The following is an 8,347-nucleotide window of genomic DNA, read 5'->3' on the forward strand; positions in this document are numbered from 1 at the left end:
ACTATATTTGCAGTAGGGAACTGCAGGAATGTGCAATTTTTCTGTTTTAAACCATCTCCTATTTGTGGCTTACCTGGAGGAGGGCTGGAGGGGAGGGTGGTAGAGTGGAAAGAGGAGCAGTCATATCCATTAGGAGTCCTGGGTTGAAATTCTGACTTTACTACCCTACTGGCTATGTGACCTCGGACGTGGGACTTAACCTTCCCAGACCAAGGTTTCTGCATGATTTAAATGAACATACTTCCTTGAAGTATTTACATGTTTTAAATCATTTATTCCTTATAACACAGCAAATGTACCATCCATCACCACCTGTGTCTCCTCTCCTTTTGTAACTCACTGTCCCCTACTTGTATCAAATGCTTCCCATCCTCTTATCCCACAGCCCGAACTCCCTTGTAACATGTTGCATACAATTAAGAGGCTAAAAATAAGAAACAATACTTACAATACATTTGAAAACACATCTAGCAATTGGGAATGCTATAGTAGGTAGACCAAATAACGTTCTGATTGTTTCTCTGCCATATTAAAAAAAAAAAAAAAGATTTCAATAGTTACCTATGTGCACACATCTGAATAATGTACATATTTATATATTTATACTGTGAAATTTTATTAATCATGTTCATGTGTATGTGTGTGTGTATATACTTGTACAATACATATAAACACAGTTAGCAAAGTTATACAGTTTAAAAATTTTAAACATTTGAAATTTCGTGAATTAAATTGCAGGTACCATAATAGCAAAATGTTTTCATCTCAATATAAATTGATAAAAATGAGATAAAAATTGTCTTGCTCTAGAGAAGCTATCTTTAATTTACTAAAGATATTTAAGTATATACCATCAACAATTTTGAACTTTTCTAAGAACTTTACATATTTAACATAGAACTATTCATAATAATTATATAATTAGCATAATAAACAAATATATTTTAGATTTACTCCATATTTCTTGTTTTATTTAAAATAGCATTTTTTCTGACCATATATGTTCATTTTAGAAAAAATATAGAAAATAGCCAAAGATATGAGAATTTTTAAAAACCTGACATTTTACAAGCTAGAAATAACCAGTGTTACTATATTTTAATCTCTCAGTCTGTCCCTATTTATTTTCTGTACGAATTATTTTCATACAATGTGAAGTCTTAAATTCTGCTTTCTCTTGGCATCACATGAGACTTTTCTCAGGCCATTAAATACTCCTTAGAAAAATAGTTTTACTGGAAGCATTCTACTTTATCATTAGATATATATTATGATTTATTAACTAATTAATTTATAAATACTGTTTACTGAATTCTTTTCAATGTTTACATTGGCAAGAAGCTTTTATCAAGATATCTATACATGCATCTATTGAAATCTCTTAGTATTGTTCATAGAGTGGCTTCATTATCTAGATAACTTAAGCTTATTTTAAATATTTTAAAGCTTTCTTTACTGGTTCACTTTTCATGGAATACCTTATAAATAACTTTCATACCTTTTCATACTGTCATCTTCTTTAACAAAGAGTTTTGGCCACAGGTGAACATTCTTTGGGCCAAAGTCGTATTTCTAAATGTCATTTGTTGTGGTTGATGGAAGTTGAATGATGCTCTAAGGTTTGTACAGTGAGGTGGCTGCCAGTCTCCACTGCAGAAGTCCTCAGGCTAATGATGATGGTGAGGAAGGGGAGGATTGGTACTATTTTCTTATCTTTTATCTCTGCTATCAAGTGAGACTTCTTTCTTCTACCAGTACATCCAAACTACTTGGGCTCCCCAGCCGCTCTGCGACATGTGGGATCTTCCCGGTCCGGGGCACGAACCCACGTCCCCTGCATCGGCACGCGGACTCTCAACCACTGCGCCACCAGGGAAGCCCTCAAACTACTTTTAAACTAACATTCGAATTACTGTCAGTTCTGCTATAAAACCTTTTCTGAAGATGTAAATATTTTTTCTAATGTGATTGATATATTAGGAAAAAATTTCAGGATAATGCAAATTTTGTGTTTGCTTATGTGTGATTTTGCCAATGAGAAACATTAGGTGAACACAGAAAACTATACCCAAATGAATTCAGCTGTGTAAAAATACACAGAACACACACGCGCACACACACACACGCTCGTGTGCGCGCGCACACACACACACACACCCCATACATCCACCAGTGATCTCCATTTGCCTCTGTGTTAAGAGCCACACCATCCATTTAGTAGCACAACCTTCTGCCAGATTTCAGATCACTCCTTCTACCCCTTTAAAATAACCACAAGCTGTTAAGTAGTCAGGGCTCACTTTCACAAGCAAATGTCAGGTCCTCTTCAAGATAAGCATTTTATTTGTGTATTTCTTAACCACTGAACAGTGTGTATGTCTCTGAATGGCTGGTTCCTTTTCAGCTTTTGCAACCCAGAAGGACCCTATGGAGCCTTCCCAGAATAGACGCCCTCCTCGCATGTCTTCTACTTGCCTTTTGTGTGTAGAAAAACTTTAGTCAAAGAATAAGTTTAATCAGAGACGTGAGAAAATGCAGAAAGAAAGGGAAACTGTGAAGCAAGACAAAATAGTAACAGTTTAGCCATTAAACAAAGTCAAGGACTTTTAGTGCCTTCTCAAGGGCTATAGATATTCTGAGCCACGTCCTTTGAGCTGTTTTGCAGATAATGAAACCTCCACCAGGTGGAAGAATTTAACTGTATGCTGCCCACAAGCATGTAGACCCCAGACTCATCAACCAGAAAGTTGATGATGTTGACTCCCGATTACCTCACCACCAACCAATCAGAAGAATGTCCACGAGCTGATCACATACCCCACAACCGCCCTCCCCCACCTTGTTTTTAAAAACATTTCCCTAAAAGCCTTCAGGGAGTTCAGACCTTTTAGGCACTAGCTGCCTGGACTCCTCGCTTAGAGCCCTGCAATAAACACTGCACTTTCCTTCACAAGCTGGTGTCAGTAGATTAGCTTTACTGCACACGGGCAAGTGGACCCAAGTTTGGTTCGGTAACATTTTCAGATCTCAGAGAAGCCAGGGACCAACTCTCCCCTCTCCCATCCCTAGTTACTCTGCTCCCTGTTATGTCTTATTTTTTTTTTTTTTTTACCTATAAATATCCTAAAATTATCTTATAAGTAGGATACCATTGTATAGGTTACCTTAAATTTTATTATTTGTCCCTATTAGAATATATGCCCATGAAGGCAGATATCAGCCTTGTTTACCACTGTATTATCATCACCTAAAATGTTTGTGCCACATATGGATTAATAATTATTTGTATTTTATAAACCAAAGATCCCTTCTCATGTATTTAACATGGAAACTATAAGTTATTTCTTTATATATGTCCATCTGGAATTAATTTGGGATTCCCCCATTCTGAAAGCGTGAGCCTAACATGCATTTTCAAAATACTCTTAACCTCTAAGAAATAGGAAAACATATTACATCATGATTCAGAAACCAAACTTAGGCCTTTGTTTTTCATGCTACTTGCTAGCCAGTTTTATTTTTTTCCTAAACTGCAATTATTTCACTTAAATTAATATCTCAGAATAGCTCCCTGAATACAGCAGCTTGAGTGGCAACAGAGAGGAAGGGCAAAAGGACATGCTGATTCTTGACAAACGACCAACTGAATATGTAATTAGAGGTGCTAGCTAGGTAAGGGGAGTCGAACCAAGAGGCCACCTCAGAGGTCTTTGCTAAATGAAGTGGACTTGCTCACCACACTAAACTGAAAATCACACTAAACTGAAAAGGGCTGAGTTTCAGCAAACATTTATCTAGTGCCTCCTAATGGTGATGTCCAGTGCTGTCAGCTGGAGTCTGAAAGAGTGAAATGAAAAACAGAAGAGCACAGAATTTGGTGAGAAAGGTGTAAAAGGACATACGTGAACATAATGCCACATTTTATTTATTTTTTAACACCTTTATTGGAGTATAATTGCTTTACAATGGTGTGTTAGTTTCTGCTTTATAACAAAGTGAATCAGTTATACATATACATATGTTCCCATATCTCTTCCCTCTTGCGTCTCCCTCCCTCCCACCCTCCCTATCCCACCCATCCAGGTGGGCACAAGGCACCAAGCTCATCTCCCTGTGTTATGCGGCTGCTTCCCACTAGCTATCTGTTTTACATTTAATGCCCCATCTTAAATATGCGTTGTTTAAAGGGGGATATGTGAAAGAATGGCACCAAGAAAGGAGCGCCGACTATTTAATAAGTGCCTTTGGGTTAAGGAGATTTGTTGGGCTTGACGTGGGCAGAACTTGAGAGAGGTGCTGTGCCAGTCACCCATCTGTGTTCTCAAGTCCACTTCCCACTCCTCCTTGTTCTACTTAGTAATTCAGAAAACTACCTTTCCCAGGCTCCACTGCCCACTGGCTTGGGCTGGGAAACATTGGCTGGAGATGGGAGGCCTGGAGCAAGCTCCCCTTCCCCCTCTTCTCTGCTTGGGCAGCACTGCTGGCAATGGCCATGTCTCCTCTGTGGCTCCAGCTTCTGCCAGACACATCCTCCCTGACATCAGCTTCCATCTGGTGGTCCTGGGTCCTGGGCTCTAGGGATCCCTTTGTCCTTCCAGCCCAGGGAAGATAGAGCCTTCCTCTTGATGCTCATCTTGGAATCACTTCACCTTCCCCTATTTGGCATCTTGGCTCTTCAGTTACTCAAGCAACAAACTGCCTGAATTAAATCCCCTCTGTCTGAAATCCCTAGGAATGACTTTTGTTTGACTGCCTGTACCGTCAGTGACACAGGAGATAAGCTGCTCTTGATGGAGAAAAGCAGTATAGGCTCTGGCCTGGAAAATAATGATGGGTTGGAAGGAAGACTTAGTCTGTGGGAAAGGAAAGGTGAAAGGCCACCTAAAACAACAACAGAAATTCCAATCGCGTGCTGAGACCGTCCTAAGGAGGCAATGCCATTCCAAGCCTGGCAGGTCTTTGAAAAGGCTAAGGAGGGTTTTGTGCCTGCACGAATGTTTCAACCAAATACAAGGACACAATGTTGACCAAGAAAAGATACCACAAGGCCAAAAGGATTTGGATCCAGTCCACCTCTTTATTTTCCACCAAGTTTAAATCAGCTATTTGGGACTCTTGGGAATGACTCACCCACTCAGAATACCAGAGCTGGAAGGTGTCCTTTTCCTTCAATTATATGCATGAGGACACTAAAGCTTTGCTCAAGGTCACACAGCTGGTACAGCTGGAAGGAGAACTCCACTGTCCTGATTCCAGTATCAAAGCCATTATTACTCTAGCATTTGAGTTCTTTCCACTCCCCAAGTTTCAGTTCATTACATGCAGGTTTGGTCCTTCAGTAACTACAAGCTTCTGAACAAATTTGAATGGGTTTGTTCCATATCAATAATTTCTCATTTTGAATGAACAACGGTGAGAATGTTACTCATTCCAATGTAACCAGCTTGGAGTGATTTTTTTTTAATATTATACAATAAAGTAACAGTAAAGCGACAGATATTATACAGTCACCTGAAATGCAGGTTAGAATTCAGGTAGTAGAATATATATCCTACGTCGATGACAAAAAACCCAAAACCCCCCAAAAACCAAACCCCTCAAACCTGTAGTGTTTACTAAATTCTCATGCAATTAGTCTTTATGAAACCCTACAGATGCGTCGCTTCTATATCTGAACTGAACACCAAAGACTGGAATAAAATAAACACCTTGAGGCATAGACTTCAGAGACATTATCTGTTTAATAAATATGACTGTAAAAGCAATAAACAAGAGCAATTATACATTACACTACATAGTATTTAACAAAAAATACATCAAAAAAGTCATTTTAAAATTAGAAGTAGTTCAATACTATAAGAAAACTTTCTTTTTTTTTTTTTTTTTTTTTTTTTTTTTAAATTGGCTTCCTATAAAAATAAGTTGGCAAATGAGGGAATTTCAATGCTCAGTTGGAATCCTGGAAAACACAGAACAGCTGCCAAGCACCCCATTCCTCTCAAAGTTGCTGTTTGGAACTTCTGAAGAAAAGCAAAGCAAACCTCTGCATTTCGGACAGTGAATCCAATTAAAAATAAGGCAAAGGAGAAAATGTTGGTTGGGTAGTTCAGGGTAGAGCACACACAGTTTGCCTTCCGGGACTTTGGAAAACATTACAATATCAGATTTGTAGCTTGCCCTGAATCTTACCTTCCCCATCCATCCCTCCCTACCCATTCCTCTGGCCTCAAGCCTACCAAACTCCTCATTGTGTCTGCACCTGCTGTTGTTGAGTAGGTAGGCACGTGGGTCCCTCCCATTGGCAGCTTCTCATTACTACCTTCTCTTCGGGATTGAGCTGGCATGGCCTAGTACAGTGGTTCTCAAACTTTAGTGTATTTCACAATCACCCGAAGAGCTTGCAAAAACAGATTGCTGGGCCCCAACCCTGGAGTTTCTAATTCAGTAGGTCTGGGGTCAGTGGGACCCAAAATCTGTGTTTCTAACAAGTCCGAGGTGATGCTGACACTGCTGGTCTGGGTACCACGCTTTGAGAAACATGGAGCTAGATCATAAGAATAATAAGGTCCCCTCTGAGCAGTACTTTGCCTCACTAGTCTCCTACAGGTGGGAGGGAGCTCTGAGGAGAGGCACATGAGGACCCTGGAGATGCTGAATCTAGAACCAGCCATCTCTGATCACTTTCCAAAACGCCAGGCACCTCATGTCCACCTCTATTTTAGGTTAGGACTTACAAGCCCTTCTTCCCTATGTCTTCTCATGTATTCATTCATTTCTTCTTTCAACAAATAACTTTCTTAATACCTACTCTAGGCAAGGCACTGTGCTAGATTGAGTGTTATTCCCTTTTTCATAGTTTAACAATGAAAATTACTGAACTGCAACTCTAAGGACTCCCTGTACTGTGGTGAATGAGCCTCTTTTGGTTTCCAAACACTCTGTTTTCCAGATTAAATTTGGGAGGCTCCAACTGAAGAGATTCAATGAGGATGTTTCCCATGGGATAGGAAGCCTGGCAGGTTGGGGATCATTTGAGTTCTACAAATAGACGGCTGCCTTAGGCATAATCTGTTTCCCAGATTCATACCGAGCATCTTCAGCCATAAAATCTTCTGCTTGATTAACTTTTGACTGAAGTGTTGCTACTCTTCCCCTACTTGAGCTACACAAGGGCAGTGGTTGTCAGGATCTTTAGGGCACCCCCATTGTGGAAACCACTTTCTCCTACATTTTAGAGTGGGCTTTATCCAATCCGTAATACTCCAAGGGCTCCTGCTGCACATACTTTTGTTTCCCTCTTTCTCTGGACCTTCTTTCATGACGGCCCTGGGAGAACTGGGATTTCTTCACGCTTTGAGCCAATCTGCTTGAGTCTGATAACTCCTCCCCTTTATGCTTATTAAATTTTCCTTTGCTGATACTATGCTCAGAGATCAGAGAGCACACATGTAAGAAGTCTAGGGTCATCTTACAATAATCACAATCCCATCCTAATATAAGACAAGACCTCCGTATATTCTCAAGACTTTTTGACACTCAAACATCAAATCCATTAACCTGCTTCTCCTGCTTAACATCGGTTTCATTTTACAAATATTTTCACTCTACCGTTGAGAGGGGAAATACTGGGTAATGGCAACCATCACAGGAGGAAATTGCCCTGCCACATAGTAACACGTTCAAAACATTTCTCACAAGAATCTTCTGGAATCTGACTGCAGGAGATTTTTGTTAAGGTGTGACAAAACCACTATTCATCTGTATGCTTTCTTTTCTAAGGTACATGGGCCAGGTTTGAATTGCTTTGCATATCTCAGCTCTTTCACACACACTGTATGTTTCCAGGGGGGAAAGGCAAGGATATTTGGAAGAGGCAGGTCTACAGGAGGGTACAAAAAAAAAAAAAAAAATACATGAAGCTAAACCCTGCAGGGCAGGATGCCGCTTGGTCAGTGTGTATGGAGGCTGCATGCATGGGCGTGTGCAAAGTTGACAGAGAGATCATTAGCTTTGGGTGGTGGAGGCAGGGTTGCCAGAGGCGAGGCCAGTATTTAAAGAACATCAGGATGAACGCCCAGAATCTAGCAACATGTTTGGGAAGAAAAGGCAGGAGCAGTTGAAGGATAACTTGGGGACTGGAAGGAAGAGACACAGACATTGACAGATCATGACCGCACGTGGAGAGCAAACAAATGGGAAGGTAAGAATGCGGGTAACTGGGATTCTGTTTTCTACACAGGGCAGGAGTAGGGAAAGCTACAAGGGGAAGCTGTCGTGATGGGAAGGGGGGAACAGGAAACACAGGTCCACTTTTGACACTCCTGCCCGACTGCCTTCCTTCTTTCCC

The sequence above is a fragment of the Lipotes vexillifer genome, unplaced genomic scaffold (genome assembly GCF_000442215.2).
Source record: "Lipotes vexillifer unplaced genomic scaffold, Lipotes_vexillifer_v1.1 scaffold916, whole genome shotgun sequence".
Lineage (NCBI taxonomy): Eukaryota > Metazoa > Chordata > Mammalia > Artiodactyla > Lipotidae > Lipotes > Lipotes vexillifer.